Raw genomic sequence first — 21945 nt, forward strand, 5'->3', positions numbered from 1 at the left:
AAGTATATCCCTCATAAGACTGTACCTTTCATGTTTAAAAACTTTTTCTTGTAAGTGGATATTACTACAGTCTAGAGTGTGTTAGAGAAAATAAATGAATTCTCAAGGAATAAAATCAAGGAAAATAAAACTATTTAGATACATGACTGCTTATTATAGCATCCAAATTTGTTGAGCTCATCAGCACTTTTGGAACATAAGAACATAACAAAAGCCATGCTGGATCAGACCAAAGTCCATCAAGTCCTGCAGTCTGTTCACACAATGGCCAACCAGGTGCCTCTAGAAAGCCCACAAACAAGACGACTGCAGCAGCATCCTGCCTGTGTTTCACTGCACCTAATAGAATAGGCATGCTCCTCCAATACTAGAGAGAATAGGTATGCATCATGATTAGTATTCATTTTGACTAGTAGCCATGGATAACCCTATTTTGAGAATAGTCAGGGGCCTACCACAGAACAACCACTAAATCACTGCCATGGGATCTGGAACCAAAGCAGGTTTTTCCAAATTGGTGCTCCCTGAAGTCACAAGGGTTATGCCTCTTGGGTTCTTCTGAAGCATTTGCTGCTGCAGTGAGATGGAGGAAAAGCATTACTGGCTCTTTGCTTTGGGCATCAGTGGTTTATCATTCTTGTACTGAAAAAGTCAAATGGGTCATTATTTCATTCGGTTCACTTCTACATTAAGCCCTTACACACACACACACACACACACACACACACAGAGAGAGAGAGAGAGAGAGAGAGAGAAAGAGAGAGAGAGAGAGAGAGAGAGAGAGAGAGAGAGAGAGAGAGAGAGAGAGAGAGAGAGAGAGAGAGAGAGAGAGAGAGAGAGAGAGAGAGAGAGAGAGAGAGAGAGAGTTCATTTATTCCAAAATCTCTAACCCACTTCCTAAGAGACCAATATACAAGGCTCAAAATACAAAACCACTTCAGTTATTACAGCTGGGGAAGGGTACAAATATGGTAAAATCAAGAATGCAATTCAATATCTTCTGATGTTTGGGGATGTTTCTAGGGCTTTCTGATACTGACTTTGTTTGAGAGATGGATTTCGTTCTTTCTTGGCAATATTTGAGGGCAGGGCTCTCACCTGAATCAGAGCTATATATATACAACTGGTCGCATGTATATGTGGGCACAGCGACCTAATAGATGGACAGCTCTGCCAAATTTTGACAGCACACTGGAAGAAATGAGGGGATCTGATTCCAAACGTTCATTTTCCTTCTTTCTCTAAAAAACATAGGTTCTAATCCTATGGTGGAGACTATGCAAACAGACCCAAGTGCTAGATGCAGAACTCCGGCAAGGAACCACATCTTCATCAGTGTTTACACAAAGTGCAGCAAGGAATATATGTTCAGAAACACACAAAGTGAAGAGGAGGATCCTTCCATCTGGCAGATGGGAAGTAAGTTAAGAGGGAAGGCACAGGCATAAGTAGCTCTCATTTTTCCCTGTGGCCAGTTTTATACCTGATTAACAACCATGTGAGTTGTGTCAGATTAATGAATATTACTTGTGGAACACTGGACTGAATTATATGGTTGGTGTGTGTTGATCTAGAGTCTAGATCTAGTATTCTAGAGGGTACCAATAAACAGAAGAAACCACTTGGGGGTAGAGATGCTGCAAATTTCACTGTGAATGTAATTGACAGTCGAAGTTACCCTGTTTGAATCACCCAGTCTGTTTCCCTAGGCTGTTCACCCACCTGATCACCTAGTCTGTTCATTTCACGCCTAACAGCTGTTAAGCCTGATGAACAGGTTTGCATTGGGTTTTTGCAAAACAGACAGTGCATGTGCAAAGACGCACCGATTCAAAAGCCACTATTAGAGACTACTTAGACAAATACTGAAGGGTACGATTTTATTAAAACACAGCATTTACTCATGACATTTATATGATTTGTGACTCACTGAATTGTTCATTTAAACAATTGCCCGCTGAGCAGAGCTGTCATGTTGCAAGAATTCAGTCAGGCCATGCAAGACTGCGCATGCGGCAAAAGCAGGATTAGGAAGGAATACAGCAAAGCAACCTGCTGAACACTCAAAGCGATCATCAAAAACTTGTCTCCTTGTTCAAAAGCAACAAACAGGACATGGGCTGGAATGGCCAGAGTTTCAGCATCCCTACACTGGAATTGGAGATTACTGCAAGAAACACATGGGGTTTCCCATATAAAATGTTCAACCAACAGTGGTTGCTCCATTTTGGCACCTTTCACAATGTTTGGGTGGACTGATTCTTAATCGCCATGCCTGTAAAATCTCCTCTCAACTTTATTACACATATTCGATTATCATTATGGTTGTGTTTTGCATACAGGAGACACCATGGACAATCTCTGGCATTTTAGTTAAAGGATCATAGGTAGCAGAAGTTTAAAAAAGACTTTTCTGTTCCCAAGTCCTTGGATCCAATGCCAATAAGAGCAGAAAAAACTGAAGCAGAGGGACTAGTGGTATGATTTGCTATGTACCGAATCAAGTAGAACTAGAATTGTTTCTTCCGAAGTTACGGTTATTCACGAGTTAATTAAAACATCATCAGAAGGCTGTGTATTAATTGGCAGATGGCTAGCAAAATGTTTAGTCTGCTCAAAAGAATATTTTTATAACTGTTAATATTAAAATGACATCATATTGGCACTTTTTGTTTATTTCTTTGCATAAGTTGATGAGGGGGAGGGAAAGAACTGAGAAAAATAAAGTTTCGCTGATCCAGGCACTCACTCAAATCAGTTTTGTGTAGTGGGAATGTTTTTTTTAAAGAAACAAATCAACTACAACTCCTATTTACTCCAGCAAAGAACATACTAGGTCTACTGCACAGATTCGTAGTGCAGACAGTGTGGTCATGTACAAAAAAACAAAAGCTGACGTAGTCCAGTCCCTGCAACCCTATCGAAGGCTAGCAGTCAGCAAACCAGGGCTTTTGCTAGGTGCAGAAGGTCATTGAGCATAAGGGGACCTGCCTTGTTGCTGAAGGCCTACAGCTTACTAAAGCAAAGGGGCTCACTGCAGCCTGACAGTTAAAACCTTCATCTCAAATACTACAACCGCAGAGAAAAAGCAAGGACATGCTGATTATATCTTGCCTGCAGGCCTCAAAAAAACCTAGAGTTGTTTTGTGACCGAAAAACCAACTAAAGCATTATTCGAACCAAGTTTGCTTTGAAGTCTGTGGTCTCTCTCTCTCTCCCACAAATCCCGAGGAAGCAGGTGTTGCTCTTAACTGGTTCCTCCCAGGAACCACACCTACTAGCTCCTGACGGCGTCAAGCAGAACCTTTTCATCTTGTTGCAAGTGCTGGCGACTTGCCAAAGATTTCTAGGGGTGTGGACATTCAAACGGGCATTAATTCGACGTGCAAGAGGGGAAATGAGGATATGTGAGGAAGGGAGACGAGGCCAGGGGGCTCCAATTTGTGAAGCGGAGGAAGAAGCAGGGAGAAGGGCATCGCGTTAGTATTTTACCTAGGGAAGCAAAAGGCTGAAGGACAGCCCTGGAAAAATGTTTGGGTGGAAGGGGAGAATTAAATGGCGCTGAAAAGGAGTCGATGATGATGGTCCAGGAAAAGGCATCAAAGATCACATGCATACTAAACTGAAACACATGCTTAGTATTACCAAGATACTTGAATGTGGCTTTTGTTGGGCACATGTTAAGGGAGATTCAGGTGTTGGGGCTGGAAAGATGGAGGCCCACCTCTCATCCGTCTCACTTTTATAACTTTGAGACTCTTCCCTTCACTTTGGTAATAATGTAAAGTATCAACTCAAAATTGCAATGCATGCATTTCATTTGAGTTTTATTGCCTTAACAGACAGCATTAGATTACAAAAGAGAACATTTTTCTTCTCAGTTTTAGCTTATTCTTATGATTTACGAGGAGATACAGCAAGAGTTCATAAACTTCCCTGACCTGCTGACAGTTTTTACAGGCTCCTTGATTTATTTTCCATCTCAGATTTAACAGCTTGCGTGTGACTGATATTCCTCGAGTCCCGGCGTGGCTGCCGCACAGCCCAAGAGAGCTCCTCTAATCTCCATGTTACTAATTTAAATGAAGTCTTGGTCTGTTGTTTAAAAAAGACATTTGTCATCTTGCTGAGGTTTACAGATCCTCTTGTAATGTAATGTCAGACACTTCTGAGATATGAGTTTTATAAAGCTTCCTGATATCAAGTGTTGTAAGACATGCCAAGGTCACTTGTATTTGCCAAACCAGTAAGAGGGGGGAGGGGAGGAGGTAACACAACATTTTGTACAATTGGAAAAGAGGAGTCCTTAAGGAGCAGAGTACATTTAGATGAGATTTATATGGACTACAAGTACGTTCCACAAATAAATTCGGAACACAGAGCCAGGGATGTTAAAAATATTTTCAGCCCAAGAAAAACCAGAGGCAGACACTCATCAGCTACGAACTTCTGATTAAACTTAAGTGCACACAGAGGGAAAACACAAACTCTTCTCACAGTCATGCGGGCTGTTAATATCAACAGTTTCCCAGTGTGCTCCAAAAGGCTGATGCCAAGCCAGCTCATTCAAGAAAGTTACAGCTGGCTCTCTGTTTTCATTGTTCCTCTGCAAACACAAGAATGAGGTGCGCTTTGTAACAACAGAGACGAAACTGATAAAAGAGGGAAACTGATAAGGAAAGTGGGCGGCCCCTCAGTCTTACATATCTCCCTTTTCATAATAGAGACCTCTTTCCCCCCCCTTCCCCTTTAAAACATTTAGTGACCAAGAAATGTAAACAGCATTAAGGAAAGACCAAAAGACATGCTGGAGAGTTGATTCAGCACTCTTCTCACATCAGAGAATCATAAAGTTTTTACAGTGATGATAAAGCCATCAGCATTAACCCCTCTGGGACCATCTAGCAATACACCTGCCTCCTACAGTATAGCCACAGAATTCCACAAGAAGACCATCATGTTGTAGTTGTAAAGTACCTGCAAAGCAAATCGCTTTGTGCTTGGCAGCTGCTTAGGACTAAAAGCTAGCAAATTCTCATGTCAGGAACAGCAATGTGAGAATGGCTTGCTTGTGGCTTTCCCCCACTGTACTCCAGTGGGCAAAGCTAATGTCATTATTCCTAGGGGTGTGCAGTCCGATATTGCTGACCTGATAAGATGCCTGATATTTTGGGTATCAGATTGGGTCAGCAATACCACTTTTGCCTCCCCACCACGATTATTCCTAATTCCAGTATTACTATTCCAGATAATATCAGAATTGGGACACTTTTTGGGGAGGAACGAGCAGCTAGGGAGGAGGGAGTGAATCTGCTCTTTAAAATTTTACCCGCTGTTATTTTCAATAGGCCAGGCCCACCCCAGTTGGAAAAAATGGCTTTTTAAATTTTAAATGGCAGGTACACCACTGACCATAGGAAGTGTGCGCCAAATAATGGGTAGTAGACCTGGCCTCTGGACTTCAGAGGCCAGACCCCAGCTGGTCAAAAGGGTACGAGACCTTAAATTTTGAGTCAAGGAGGCCATGCTTATGATTAACATGAAATACTCGGAGTATTGCTGTTGTGTTGGAAAGTTGTTCTGGAAATATCAGAACAATATTCCTGATATGTAACAGTAAGGGCAAGCATGCCCTTTCTGATGTCCTAATATGAAATTAAAACACTGATTTTTCTAATACACCTGTAGTGATCCCTTACCACCAAATTGCCTCCTTCCTTCTTGGGGTGAATGATGGTCATGACTGGAATGACATAAACAGGTTCTACTCATGTAATTCTTCGATCCAAACACTGAAGTAGGAAGAACTCAAAAGAAGCGCTGCTCATAGAACCTCTATGTGTTCCAGGATTTGCACACACAAATGTCTGTGCAAATAGTCCCATTTTCACAGTCCATCTGTTCCATTTTTTCTGCAAATTAATTATGACTGAATTGCGACCCCTGACCCATGCCTCAGTCTCAAAACAAGTGACATCACAATGGATAGTCATCTGACTGGTCTTCTGTGCATAGTTTCTGATACAGCAACAGGAACCATACATGCACCCTATGATAGGGATAAGTCACTCCAACTTCAGGACCTATGTACACAGCCCCAGGTTGCACACACAATTTCCACTAAGTCAAAAATAAAGGAGGGGCTGTGGCTCACTGATATAGCATTTGCTTGGCATGCAGAAGGTCCCAGGTTCAATCCCCAGCATCTCCAGTCAAAAGGACCAGGTGGTCGGTGAGGCGAAAGACCCCTGCCTGAGACCCTTGGAAGCCACTGCCAGTCTGAGTTGACAATACTGACCTTGATAGACATGTGGTCTGATACAGTATAAGGCAGCTTCATGTGTTCATGAAACATATGTGGCAGACTGTTTCTGAAGCATGCATTGCTGCATTGGACTCTTTACTTTACAAAGGAATGCCAAGGGAGGGGGGGGGGAATTACCTAAAATCAAAGAATCCAAAATCGAAAGGGACAGATCCAGCTGATCCAACCTAGCATCTCCTGCTTTAAGAGGAATCCTTTATTTAAAGAATGCACCAAATATCCTTTTTTAATTAGGAAGAAAATTCTATATCTATCTATAATATAGATATTAGTTGATTTTCAATACATTGTCCTTGCTTATTTATATTAGACAAATGTCTATCCTACTTCTCTTCCTAAAAGGACCAACCCAGTCAGCAATCTCAAAATCAGGCTCTGACTGGAAGAAAACCTTACAGAACTGTTGTGATTTCCTGTGCTAAGCATTTACTTGCTACTTGCATGTCCTTCATCTTTACCCATTAGCCATCCTCTTTGACATAACTGAGTTAAAAGAAAGTGCTGGGAGAAGATTTGGTTATGTGCTGCTAATTTTCAATGACATTGTATTTTCTTTGGACTGCCCCAGTTTTGCTTGGAGTACGCTCGAAACAACCCTTTAGAAATGCCATCTATAATTAAAAAACACACACACACAACCATTGGTCTCTCTGAAAACCCATGACAGATGAAAGATGATGGCTTTCTGCTTTGTTCGCCAAGGTTTACTCATTGAAAGGTAGGGCATACAAGACTTCAGTAGATGTATATGGATTGTATGGCTTTATTTGCTAGAACAAAGACTCTGCTCCTTCAAAGAACACAGAAACACAGCACAAGAGAAAACTCACTTTTACAGTGAATATCTTTTTTAATGCTAGGGCTTGTTTTTGGTTCAACTGAAAGGAATTTGATGGCACAAATTAAATGATTGATTGTATAGTTCAAAAGACAGTGTTAATGATTACATTACAAAACATATTTCTTTTCTTCATTTCTAGCTGTAGTACATAGAATGCCTGTAGCCCAAAGTTTCATGGTACAGGGGCAGGAGTACACGAAGGAGTGGGGTAGGGTTTCCAGGTCTCCATCAACTCTATAATTGGGGGTGTCATCCATGCCCTATCATTGGTTATTCATGGGATAGACCCTAGTGTTGTCACACAAAAGAGTTAAATTGTGGAACTCCCTGCCCCAGGACATGGTGATGGCTGCCAACTTGGAAAGCTTTAAGAGGGGTGTGGACATGGAGGATAGGGCTATCCATGGCTACTAGTCAAAATGAATATTAGTCATGATGCATACCTATTCTCTCTAGTATCAGAGGAGCATGCCTATTATAATAGGTGCTATGGAACACAGGCAGGATGCTGCTGCAGTCGTCTTGTTTGTGGGCTTCCTAGAGGCACCTGGTTGGCCACTGTGTGAACAGACTGCTGGACTTGATGGGTCTTGGTCTGATCCAGTATGGTTTTTCTTATGTTCGTAAGGGCAATAAGGTTTTGCACCACAATCATGTGGTTTTGTAGAGATGGGCTATGTACTAGACTAAAAAATATTTTTAAAATACAAGAAAATTAACTATGCAGACAATATGAAATGTGGTAAATGTAAAATGTGCCCTCACTTGGATGACTGAGGCTAGCCTGATCTTGTCAGATCTCAAAAGCTAAGCAGGGTTGACCCTAGTTAGTACTTGGATAGGAGACCACCATGGACGTCGGGGTTGATACACAGAGGCAGGCAATGGCCAAATCACCTCTCTTGCCTTGAAAACCCTATGGGGTCACCATAAGTCAGCGGCAACTTGACAGCATTTTCCACCACCAATTGTAAAATGGAGCTGAAATGTTAATGGCAGATTAGTACCTCCCACCACGAGGTTTACATCTTGTTCAGTAATTAATATGACAAACAGGCATACACAAGTCTTAGAAGAAGCCCTGTTTCTGCAATATGGCATAAGATCAGCTATCCAGGGAAACATAATTTGCTTATAATCATACTATAAGTCTTTTTTATTTAATTAGTGTATCTATATTCTTCTTCCAAGAGATGTTGGAGGACACAAGGCTGTGCAAAGCAGTAAGATTCAAAGCAGTGTTGGGAAAGCTGGGAGGTAGGGGAGTTGTCAATTAGTCAAAGCTTTCATTACTAAACAGAAGATTCCTGAGTTACACCTATCTGCAAGTTACACTGCAATCTTTGAGTTATCTCCTAATACCAGAGATGTAGGTGTGCATGGTTGTTTTGCATGAATATGTGAAGAGTATATGCAGAGAGTAGGCAGTTAGTTAGAGCAGTACTTGCTAATGACGCAATTGGTTGCATAGTAGCAAGGGTATGGCATTTCTGGAACAGTCTGTCCTCCATTACAAGGCTCAAGTGAGTCAGGATGCCAATGTCTAGGTGGGGCCTGGAGATCTCCTGGAGTTACAACTGATCTCCAGAATATGAGATAATTTCCCCCGGAGAAAATGGCTGCTTTGGAAGGTAGACTCTATGGCATTGTACCCTGCTGATGTCCCCAGGCTCCATCCCAAAATCTCCAGAAATTTCCCAAGCTGGAGTTGACAACCCTATGTGTGGCAGATTTTACAATCTGGCGCTTGCTTTCAAAGTGTTCTTTTCTGACTGTGCCGCATAATTTTATATTTAAATTTTAAACGTCATGTTTTTAAGATGTGGAAACAGTCATGAGGGGAGAGATGACAACTCCTCTGGTGCTTTGGGAAATCACGCAGCATGCAGGAAAACCCTCCCAATCCAAACAGATCAGCAGCCATTGCTGTAGTTAAGGGATTCAGAAAGGAACAGTGAAAGGTAGGTTTCGGGGTGTTGTTTTTTTAAAAAAAAAGCATTGATTTGCCAACAGTTTATATGCTTGATCTAACTCTCTGTTTTGTCTGCCGAGCAAAGTGGTCCAGAGCAGTGACTTGGGGGCAGAGGAAGAAACTCCTTTGGGCTGTGTGACAACATGAAAGATGGCACAAAAACCAATCATGCTGCACTGTACTCTGCTGGGAAGGAGCAGAGCAACCACAAACAGCCACGACTGAGGTGTGAGCAGTCGAACAAATCATCGAAAAATCAGCTGTCTGATCATGACCAAAGTTGCCCTCTTTGCTTTAGCCGCAAATAAAATCTGGGCCAGGTTGGTCCAAAGTACTAAAAAATAACAGAACTGAACTGTAAATTTCATTCACAAGAGGTTGATGTGAACTGGGATACCTAGGGTTGCCAACCTCAAGGCAGTAGCTGGAGGTCTCCTGCTATTACAACTGATCTCCAGCCAATAAAGATCAGTTCACCTGGAGAAAATGGCAGCTTTGGCAATTGGACTCTATGGCATTGGAGTCTTTCCCCTCCCCAAACCCCGCCCTCCTCAGACTCCGCCCCAAAAATATGCTGCCGGTGGTGAAGAGGGACCTGGCAACCTTAGAGATATCCTATTCACAAATGTGAACCCTATATTGGCAGTCGCTATGAAACCAAGTTCTGAGTGGTTACGATGTTTATTTTATGTTATTTAAATTTTAGATTCTTGAATGTCAAACTTTTAACAATGTTCTTTGTTCAGTTTTAAGATAAGTTCCGATGGGTTAGAGTATCACATCCCATGGGTTTGAATTGAACTTTAATCAATTATGTATGTATATTCTTTTTATGTTTAACTCTTGTAACGCCTTTGGCCACATGCAATAAACTGAACCTGAATCTTACCAATAGGATGTGATCCACACTTGCTGGTTTGGAGCATTTTCCTTCACAGAGCGCTTGGAGAAAAGCAGTAAACCTGCTTATCATCAGTTTGGGAAGGAAAGGGCTAGATTTCTATTCCTCCCTCTATTGTAAATAGCCAAGAAGCACAGTTTTGGGTTTTCTAAGAAGGATGTGTCACTGGCAACCAAGATTAAGTTAATTCATGCCATACTATTCCATATTACTATGTATGGGTGTGAAAGTTGGACAATGAAGAAAGCTGACAGAAGAAAGTAGATTCCTTTGAAATGTGTTGGAGGAGAGTGCTAGGGATACCGTGGACTGCAAAAAACAAACAAAAAAAATCCCCAAAAAATCAGTGGGTTATAGATCAAATCAAGCCTAAAATGACCCTCGAAGCTAAAGTGACTAAACTGAGTCACTGGAAAAGACAATCATGCTAGGAAAAGTTGAAGGCAGCAGGAAAAGAGGAAGACCCAACCAGAGATGGATTGACTCTATAAATTAAGCCATGGCCCTCAGTTTGCAAGACCTGAGCAAGGCTGTGAAAGATAGAACATTTTGGAGGACTTTGATTCATAGGGTCGCCATGAGTCAGAAGCGACTTGACGGCACTTAACACACACAAGAAGGCTCCCAGCATGTGGCCCTGGATGCCATGTCATCATACATTTGGATCAGGGTCAATGCCCAGCCTAGCCAGTCTTGGAAGCCAGGAAGACTTTCTAGTGGTCAGGAGCAGGGTTTCAGTGTCCTGCATTAGGTACCCCAGCAAGGATGCCGGGGCTCATAATAGTGCATTTGGGATCTTTGGGGTTCCAGTAATTGCTGCTGCAAACTGTCTCCCCAACCAGAAGGCAGTCAATTATGCAATAAGAAATGGCTTGCAAATATGCATAATTTGTATAAATGACACAGGTTTGAGAATTCAGTGTTTCCTTCTGCAGAATCTGTGTTGTTTTTGAATGGTGAGGTTTAATTGACAATTATACACAAACCTTTAGCAACCAATGTGTTGCAAATGTAAATTATTACATGCCATTTGTTATTATTGTGAAACAACAAATCTGTCTAACCAATGCATAATGCATTCCCCCTCCTCCTTTCCTTCTTTACTTACAGCTGCTAGTTATCAGGGCACAAAAAAACTATCACAAAGTCATAAAATAGCACAACATTGCCAAAATACTAGTTCCTTGGAAGGGGAGGGTGTCCAGAAAACGTCGATCACAAATCACAAAAAGAAAAGGGCTTAATGGTGATTTAGAATATTGTAGCATTGGATATAAGGAACTACTTACTTGTGTTAATTATTCAAATTGTGGTAATCTCAGCTATTAATTTCCATATTGCCTGCTTAACTTAAATAACTGCTTGGACTTACACAAACTAAGCTGGAAATAGGGAAGCTCACTGTGGGCAAGTTGGGTCAAAGTAGGCCTGCCCAACCCATGGCCCATCAAGCCAAACTGAGCTCACCAACCACATATGACTGCACACAAGGGGTTTGATCAATCTTCTGACTTTGCTGTTTATTGCCTGACACCTGCCAGGCTCATGGCCTGTGTTTAGCTTCATGAGTCATTCCATTCACAACAAGAAGGATCCATGCCAAGAGAGTTACCAAAGCAGTTTCTGCCTGAGAACCTGGTCTGAAGCTGAAATGGGTCCAAATATCAGCTTTTTCCTGGATGATAAGTATATCTTACTTTATTGTAAGATAAAATTATTGCTTTAACCATCAATATCTAGGCTAAAGCAATTTAATATTTATATGATGATGTATTTATTTTTCTTTGATCCAATTATGTACTTTCAGCTAGGTCCTATTTTTCCAGCATAAAGTTTTCCTTTCTTATTTTAGTCTTGTGTTTTCCCATTGGTATCCTGACCCTAGCCTAGATCCACACATTATATTACTTGGATAACATTCTTTAGGAGGTTGATGTTGAATTGGGAAGCCCTTGCATTAAATACGTAAGGAGCTGATAGAATAAATTCCCTTCCGTTAAGTTCCTGATTGTGTTAATCAGATAACTTTACTTAGAATCAGTGTGATGTAATTGCTAGGGGGTCAGACTACAGTCCAGGAGATCCAGGTTCAAATCCCCACTCTGCATGCAAGCTTGCTGTGTGATCTCGGGCCAGTCACACACTCTCAGTCTAACCTACCTCACAGGGTTGTTGTGAGGATAAAATAGAGGCAAGGAGAACGATGTAAGCTGCTTTGGGTCCCCACTGGGGAGAAAGGGGGGGAAATGAAGTAAAAAAATGAAGTAAATAAATAAATACATTACTGGTATAGCCTACTCATATTCTTGTGTGTCAAAAGTAACCCTTTGACTGGATCTCAGTGGTAAGGAGAATGTTGGTGTAATGAGATCATTTCCTTTATTCATGACATCAGCTTCACAGAGTGAATGAAGGAAAATCCATTCAAGAGCCAACTAGAATGGGAGAATCTACCAAGGTCTTTGGGATCCAGACTGGGAAGGGACATCATTTTAATCTTTAGCCAATATTATTAATAACATGGATCCTGAGATTCTCAAGAGAAAGTGTTTTAAACAAATAATAAAGTAATTGTACCCATGGCATTGGTTTCCCAGTAGCCATATTAACCAGTACAGAGCAGCTATTTAATTTTCTGCCTTTGTAGGCTGTCATTGCAGAAGATACTGCCACCAACAGACTACAGTCAGTGGTAATTAAGGGTCTACAAGCTTGCTATGCATGTTTAAAAGCATAACATCAATAGTATATGATCATTGCTGTCTCAGACCACAGGAATGATTATGTCTGGTAACTGCTGTGGTGTTTCTTTATATAAAAATGACAGGCATTAGTGACTGCATTCCAATCATTATGATGTATGCAATATACCCATGTATGCAAGGGTTTCCCACTCTATTTTCTGAAAATGTAATATTAGGCACTGGGGAAGACCTCACGCATAGGGATTTGTGTTACAGCCAATATCTTTAATGGTATTTCAAAAAAGAGTATAACAGTTTTAAAAAACAAGGGCTAACCACTAGGCCGTTAAACCTCCATTTATTTCAATCAAAGATGGTTGTCCATACAAGAGTATAAAGTTTGAGTTTCCAGCCTTTACTTTCATTTCGCCTTCCACTGGAGCTCAGTTTATACAATGGCATGATTAATGTATACTTCGTGAGATGCTTATTCAATAGCAGGGTTTTTAAATGTTTCATGGGCAGAACTGAGAAAACATAATGAAGGGGTTTAAGGCCTCCCTTGTAATTAGAGCTTGTCAAGACAGGATAAACATGTATTGGAGCAAGCGAGTTACCAAATAGTTGTATATTTTTTAAAAAAATATTTAACTCGAGGGCAAATTATGAACAAATACATTTTGTTTTGTGCCGACAGCAAATGAAAAGAAAATGAGTAAAATTGGTAAAATGAGTACCAAGCTTGCTAGGGGTAAACTGTAGATGACTGGGGAAGGCAATGGCAAACCACGCTGTAAACATAGTCTGGCTAGTAAACATCTGCATGTGATGTCACCCCATGGGTCAGCAATGAGCCAGTGCTTGCACAGCTGACTACCTTTACCTTTTAACCTGTATGAGTGAATACGTATGCATTTGTAGACAGAGATGTGCAATAATAAGGGGGAAAGTATAGGTATTTATTTATTGGACTTATATCCCGCACTCTATCCCTGCCAAGGCCAGGCTCAGGGCAGCTCACAACCATTAAAATAAGCGGTATTATAGTGTGAAGCATCATTCATTGCAACTGTAACAGGAAATCAACCATTTAAAGCGGGGTGTTTAACTCATTTGTTGCAAGGGCTGGATATCACATAAATGTTACTTCGTCAGACCATGCAATACTGGGAGCTTCTGCATACAGGGTAAATGTTCTACCACTAAGCAGGGGTGTGAACCTGAAAAAAAAAAGTATTTTTGGATTTGGATTTTGTGAAGGACATAAATACTGGTATTCAATGGTACTCAGGTCCCCTGGTGCCATTTTGGGATTCAGCTTTGGGTTTTTCCAGAATTATTCAGGTTCCGTTATTTTCTATGGGGGGACTTTTTTGGGGGTGGGGGACTGGAATGGCTGTCTTTCAACCAAATGACACCAAAATTGCTGAGAGGTTAGTGCTGCGTGTCCACAAAAGACCCACCAGGTTTCAAGAGGAGAGTCCAATTCTATGAGTCTCTGAACAAGGTGCCCCCCGCCATCATATGTGCAGAGCTGTGAAATTAGAGGGAAAAACAGCCCTGGAAAAGGTAAAAAAAGAGGGAGATAAGAATGATCCAGCCATTTTTGTGGATGGAAGTAGTGGTTTTTCAACCAAACGATGCCAAAATTACAGGAGACCTTGTGCTTCCTGTCCACTAAAGACCCCCCCACCCGGGGCCAAGTTTTAAATGAATTGGATCAAGGGATCTAATTCTATGGGCCCCTGAACAAGTTGTCCCCAGCCATCCTAACTGCAGAGCTGTGAACTGGGAGGGGGAAAATGGCCAAACCCTCCCAAAGGGAGAGGAGACAGCCAGACTTGCCGCTCTGCTGGGCCCGTGCCTGGCTTGCTCTGGCTGGGAGCCACCCTCCCTGGGTTGGGCAAGACTCATGCCAGCCAACAGCCACCTTTCCTGGGCCAGGCAATACATGCCCCATTGAATCCAATTGGAAGGGAGAAATGTCACTGCTGGGAAATCTGGAGAATCAAAGAAAAACAAGATGCCTGCTGCTGATGCTGGTTAACCCCCAAACTTGAAACACTACACCAATTTCGGGGGGGGGGGGTCATAACATCAAAGAATCTCAGTTTTGTGTAACTGTTTCAGAAAATCACGGTAATAACTCAAAACAGCAATTGTCATGTATGTTTTCAGCTCTGGAATTCTGAAATGCAAACCCTACAACTCTGGCATGGCTACACCCCAGATGTCCTCCCACTGTTTGTATCATTTAGTTAATTTTATTTGGTTATATCTAATGGTATTGTTTTATATCACAGGACATTGCTTTAAATTATGTGGGCCATAATCTCTAGAAAGGGCACTTCACTAGTTATAATAAAGAAAATAACAAATAAACTTTGTCTGATGATTATAAGTTGCCAAATAGGTAAAGTGACACCTGATTCTTACACCAGCTTCTATTGGTGACAGCAGATGCATTAGAAATTCTCGTCAGCCAGAATGGAAAAGTGGCGCTTTTTTTCTTTTATGTGCATACAACCCTTACAAGCCTTACAAGGAGGCTAGGAAGAGCATGAAATGAAAGGCAAACCCTAATAAAAATACATTTAGTGTTACAAACACATACAATGGAACACACTTAAACTAGCAAAAAGCAACATGCCCTCTTACTGCTGAGGGCCATATTTTCCATGCAGAAACTCTAGGCTAGAGTCAAGGGCAATTTCTTTCCATACTACTTGAGTTTGTAAAAAACTGTCGGATTTTACAGTTGGATGGTGCCTGAAAAGGTGCATCTTCTATAATACCTGAACCTAGGCTAACTCATCCATATTTACTTCCAATAAATTGGCTCCTCTAATGAGAAAAAAAAACCTACAAGACGATAGACTTTGAAAGATAACACTTAAGTTGAAGCAGATACCACCACGTTCCTACTCATCTTCTGGATATTGCCAGCCGCTCTCTGAGCACAAGAGAGTGCTCACTTCCTGCCTTGGCAGTGCCCTCTAATAAAGGCAGATCGTCCTTCAATCATCACTTGGTGGCAGCATTCAGTCCACTCTAAGGAGTGAAAGGTATACCTGTAAACACAACGGCAGCTTACACGCAGAGAGCAATGCTGACTGACTTTGTCTTGCTGCACTTCAGATCCACCACTCCAGATGGCCAGTTTTGCTCAGCAGTGATCAGGTGGTCTGAGCAGCCTTGAGACCCTAATGAAATGCTAGCCTGGATCAATCTGCCTGCCCCCAGCTCACTATAACCTGCACATGCAACTATTGGTCAGAAGTAGAAGAATATTTCTGTCTTTTTCCTATCCATGTTTACATAGGAAGTAAATCCCATTCATTTCAATAGTTCTACGTCCTTCCAGGCAAGCACATACAGGATTGCAGCCTTTATCTCTTAGCAAATAGAAGCTCTGCTGTGCTTCAGAACATTTTTATCTCCCTTTCTGGGCCTGTTTTTGTTTTGTTTTGTTTCATTGGAAGTTAAGTGAACAAACTACAAACACACTAAGAACCATTTGGGTGGCTGGGGGCAGTTGCAGGAGATTCCTCTCTGTTAAGTATTGGCTTAACAAAGGGAAAAACATAAGGTCTTAACTTATGTTAACCAAAAAACATAAGGTCTTAACCAAAAGATAAAGTTACAAGTATAACTAGAGAGTAGCAACTACTTACAAACAACCGGGCCTGAACCATAATTTTAACTGCAGCTACCAAGCTAGAACTGCTAGGCCAGAGTTTGAATTGCCAGCCTCCACATGGGACCTGGAGTTCTCCCAGATTTATAAGTAGGGTTGCCAGGTCCCACCTTGCAACCGGCGAGAGGTTTAGGGAGGCAGGGTTGGGGGGCAGCAATCAGCATCATCTACACAATTACAGTTTAAGTGGAAATGCCGGTGTGAGGCTTTTCCTGCCCCCTCCTGTTCAAATTTCCCAACAACAACAAATTCCTCTTGGAATTGTGATTTGTTCTGCTGGTACAAACCTACAAGTTACCAGTATTAGTACATATCCCCCAATAGGGCAAACAGCAGTTGGGGGGGGGGATTTGAAGTCAGAAAAACAGTGTGTAGGGAAAGAATGGTAACAGCAAAGGCTGTTACCATATATGGAAAGAGAAATGCCTGATGTTCAAGCTGGTTTCAGAAAAGGAAGAGGCACTAGAGATCATATTGCAAATATACGCTGGTTACTGGAGCGTACGAGAGAATTTCAGAAGAAAATCAGCTTGTTTCATAGATTACAGCAAAGCTTTTGACTGTGTGGATCACGAAAAGCTATGACTGGTCTTAAAGGAAATGGGCATGCCACTACATCTGATCGTTTTGATGCGCAATCTGTACTCTGGACAAGAGGCCACAGTTAGAACAGAATATGGAGAAACGGAATGGTTTCCAATTGGCAAAGGTGTCAGACAAGGATGTATTTTATCTCCCTATCTCTTCAATCTATATGCAGAACATATAATTAGGAAAGCTGGATTAGATTTAGATGAAAATTGGAGGGAGGAACATTAATAATTTGAGATATGCTGATGACACTACATTATTGGCAGAAAATAGTGAAGATTTGAAACAACTACTGCTGAAAGTTAAAAGAGAAAGTTCCAAAGCAGGACTACAGCTGAACATCAAGAAAACAAAAGTAATGACTACAGGAGAATTACACAACTTTAAGGTTGACAATGAGGAAATTGAAATTGTTCAAGACTTTCTATTCCTTGGCTCCACCATCAACCAAAAGGGAGACTGCAGCCAAGAAATTAGAAGGAGATTGAGACTGGGAAGGGCAGCCATGAAGGAGCTAGAAAAGATTTTGAAGTGTAAGGATGTGACTCTGGCCACCAAGACTAGATTAATTCATGCCATCATATTCCCTATTACTATGTATGGGTGTGAAAGCTGGACAGTTAAGAAAGCTGATAGGAAGAAAATAGATTCCTTTGAAATGTGGTGTTGGAGGAGAGTGTTACGGATTCCTGGACTGCCAAAAAAACAAATCAGTGGGTTATAGATCAAATCAGGCCTGAACTGACCCTAGAAGCTAAAATGACTAAACTGAGGCTATCGTATTTTCATCACGTCATGAGACGACAAGAGTCACTGGAAAAGACCGTCATGATAGGAAAAGTTGAGGGTAGCAGGAAAAGAGGAAGACCCAACAAGAGATGGATTGACTCAATAAAGGAAGCCACAGCCTTCAATTTGCAAGATCTGAGCAAGGCTGTCAAAGATAGGACATTTTGGAGGACTTTCTTTCATAGGGTCGCCATGAGTCGGAAGCGACTTGACAGCACTTAACACACAGGGAAAGAATCAGCAAAGGGGAAAAAAGAGAGGCGAACTCTAATCTGAAGAACTAGGTTTGATTCCCCACTCCTCCACATGAGTGGTGGACTCTAATCTAGTGAACCGGGTTGGTTTCCCCACTCCTCCACATGAAGCCTGCTGGGTGATCTTGGGCTAATCACAGTTCTCTGAAATCTCTCAGCCCCACCTACCTCACAAGTTGTCTGCTAAAGAGAGGGGAATGGAAGGTGATTGTGAGCTGCTTTGAGACTCCATAAAGGTAGAGAAAAGCAAAGTATAAAAACCAACTCATAGAATCATATAGTTGGAAGGGCGACTTACGCTGGCGCTTGGGAGCAAAGCAGCTGTGTGAGCCTCATGCACCAGCGCTGCCTCCCTGGCGGCATAAGTCCAGCGTGAATGCTTACAACTGGCATCCAGGGGGACATTCCCAGGGGTGGAGCTGCCTTTATGCAGCTCCCAAAGCCCCTTTGGCCCATAAGCGCTCCTTTACTCTGCAAAATAGCTGGCGTAGCCCTGTGAAACTCCAAGAAGGAGTATCACTGGGTTTTTTAAAGGGTTTTATTCATGTATTTTCTGTCTGGGAAGCCTCTGAGGAGGAGGCGCAGCTGTACCATTACCGGTTATCACCTAGCTACCCCCCTTCAGGAATTGACTGCCTGTATCCCCTTGTTGCCTGGGGCTTGCTCCCTCCCAGTTGCACCCCTTTATTAGTAGCTCTTCCTATTCATAGAAAGCTATAGGGCTACAGTTATTTGCATTTGCATGTAAGTATAGTTTGACCCTTATAGGAACGCCCATTTCAACAATATGTGAACAGTGATGGAACAGGTGGGACAACTTAATATATCTGGATGCTTACGGAATTACTACTGTTTGTTCTCCTACTTACTGGTTTGAACTGCCTTAGAAAACCTTTATTAAAGCAATAGAGATATTGTAGGTCTGGGAACATTTGGCTATCTTTCTGTCTTTCATGCTCCACCTATTTCTTAAGCAGGATGATTACAAAAGTACTTTTGTTCACAATGGAAAAATGACTCTAACTTAATAGAGTCTATTGTAGACTGCAAGGTTCAGGAAATGTCAAATATGGGTTCTTCACTTAACCCTCACACACACACACGAAGTGTGTAATTAATGTACAGAATCACATCCCCACTTGCTTTTATATTCACCAATGTATATAAAATGGAACAGAAGTGATAAGGTTTATCACTTAGCATTTATAGTCAACATTGGCTGTATAGAGTAATCTCTAGGACATGAAGGCAATGATCCTAAGGACATTTTCCTGGGAGTAAGCCCATTGAATAACAAGGGGCTTTTTTCTGAGTAGCCCTGCATAGGGTTGCACTAACAGTGCAGTCCTAAACAGAGTTCCACCCTTGTAAGACATGGTAACTCTGTTTAGGATTGTACTACAAATAGCCAGAGATGAACAGAATGCCTTGTTTTATAGTGGGCAATTGAAGGGAGTGATGGAGGCACATGGCATCAGTCACCAATGTGCATATATGCAGCTATTGACTTGTCAGCAACCCTAGTAGATGCTTGTGGCCAGGGAGCATTGGACAGTGCCCTTTCCTAGTCAAAACTGTACCATACACTGGCTCCAACACTTCTTCCCAGGGCCCATGGGTAAGGCTGGAAATTTCCCCTCACATCCTCCATGGGTGTATGTCGTGGTGCAGGCGAGGAGCGAGGGCTGTAAGTTGTAAGAGTAGTCTGGGAAACAGTCCACAGTGAAGGCAGAGTCCGAGATATCAATACAGGCAAGGGAAGTCCAAGGTGTTAGTCAGAGCCAGTCCAAGAAGTCAGGATACCAGGAATCCAAAGGATAGCAGGGAAACAAGGCCGGTACACCAGGAGGTTGGTGACAAGTTGCTTGCACAACAGCCAAGCCTAACTGATGGCTTAAATCCCTTCCCCTGCTGCTGTAGCAGAGCCAGCTGATGCTGATGAGGCTGAGTTCACAGGTGGTGCTTCAGCCCTGCTCTTCCTCATCACTGCTACTGGGGAGGTTCCTGTGTAAAGCCTTCAGTCTAGCACTCTGCCGTCTCTGCTGCATTGCCAGACGAACCTGTTTTCTTTTCTGCTCCAGTGGCCTTGGCGAGGCCTCTGGAGACACTGCATGTTGCAAGGTGTCAGGTCCAACTGGAGTCCTTGAGCTGGCAGGCTGAAGGCATGGCGAGTCATCTCCTGACTTTGGCTGATCCTCTATTCTGGCCTCTACGTCCTCTTCGTCAGAGGAGGTCTCTGCAGGCTGACTCTCTGCAGGCTGACTCATGACAGTGTATGACGGGTAGCCAGCGGTACATGATTTGTGAGTGATTGAATGAGTGACTGAACTGTCTATTGAAACAACTGCCTGTTCAGCAGAGCACTTAAACAGCAAGGGGGAGGGGGGAGTAGAACTTAATTGGGCATGTGCAAAAAGCCAATTGCGCTGTACTGCATGGTTAGTAAGGAAAACAAGGAAGCAATCTGTGGAACACTGACTAAACAGGTCGACAAAATATCTTTCTGTCGAAAAATCAAGTTTCTGTTCTCAACCTACGAACAAGATGTGAGCCAAACCAGCAGGTGTTCAAGTATCCCTAGAAACCACTGCAGAATGGTGCTTCCTAGTTCTAACCCAGAAAGGTGGTCCAGAGGTTTACCATGATTGATCGTATCAAAAGCCACTGAGAAGACCAAGAGAATCAACTGAGTCACAATCCCTCTGTCCATCTCCCACCACAGGCCATCCATCAGGGGGACCAATCCTTGGAGTTTTCCATTCACCATGCATTGATACTATTCGTGATTCTGTGTGTATGTATGAGTGTGAGAGAGAGAGAGACAGAGAGAGCGCTTCTAGCTGTCCGTGGAGCTATAGATATTGTGAGACAGGCCAAGTTTCCTGCTATAACTTACCACTGTTCCCTGCTGGAACTTCCCAGGTCCCATCAAAAAGCAGTGTCCAACAAAATTAAACCTGGGGTTGGTGCTTTTGTCAACTTTTTGGCAAATATATTCCAGGGGCTATTCAGGTTTTTAATCTAAAAATTACCCCAATTATTCTCTTTGGTGTTGCCATCTGGATAACAGTTGTCAATGAATCTATAGATCGTCCATTGCTTCAGTTCTTACGAAAACTCCTAAATGCCCCTCGATGTGTTGCTGGCATTACTCTTCGTTCCGAGTTTGGCCAAATGTCACTCGAAGCTAGGGCATGGTTGGCTGCCTTTAAACTACACCTTAAACTGTGCTTTAGCACTGAGGGGTTCCTAGCTTCTCTGAAGCACGACCCTTTTAAATCCTCATGACAAAAAATCTTAGATGAGAAACCATCATTGTTGGGCTTCTCGCAGGATATGTTATTAGATCTTAGGAAAACTGAAGCTTTCATCAAAATTAAAAAGCGCATTAAAGAGCTTGATTATAATAGCACTACTTTTCGTGCTCGCTGCGTTTGTTCGTCCCAGTTCTTCGGAATACCACCACCACGTGGTTTGCCTGCTTATACATATTATTTGACAACTCCTCGTCTTTCTACAGCTTTTTGTTTAGCTAGATTGAATGCCAACCCCTCTATGGTTATGCAGGGCAGAATTTTGAATATACCATATTCAGACAGGACCTGTCCTTGCTCTTCTGGCTCTATTGATTCATTGGCTCATGCCCTTTTGGAATGCCGCTTTTACGAGGAACTTCAATCAAATTATATTTCCCCCCTTGTAACATACAAATCTAATGCCTCTGTGTCTGACAAAATGCCTTTTCTACTAAGCGATAGGGATCCCAAGGCTACATTGTCAGTGGCAAGATTTGTTTCAGTCCTTATATCCCTCAAACACTAGATATATGCTGCTCAAGATCAATGGATCAAGGAGCTTCTAAGGGATGAAAGGAAAGGAAAGGAAAGGAAA

Source organism: Euleptes europaea, chromosome 7 (assembly GCF_029931775.1).
Source record: "Euleptes europaea isolate rEulEur1 chromosome 7, rEulEur1.hap1, whole genome shotgun sequence".
Classification (NCBI taxonomy): domain Eukaryota; kingdom Metazoa; phylum Chordata; class Lepidosauria; order Squamata; family Sphaerodactylidae; genus Euleptes; species Euleptes europaea.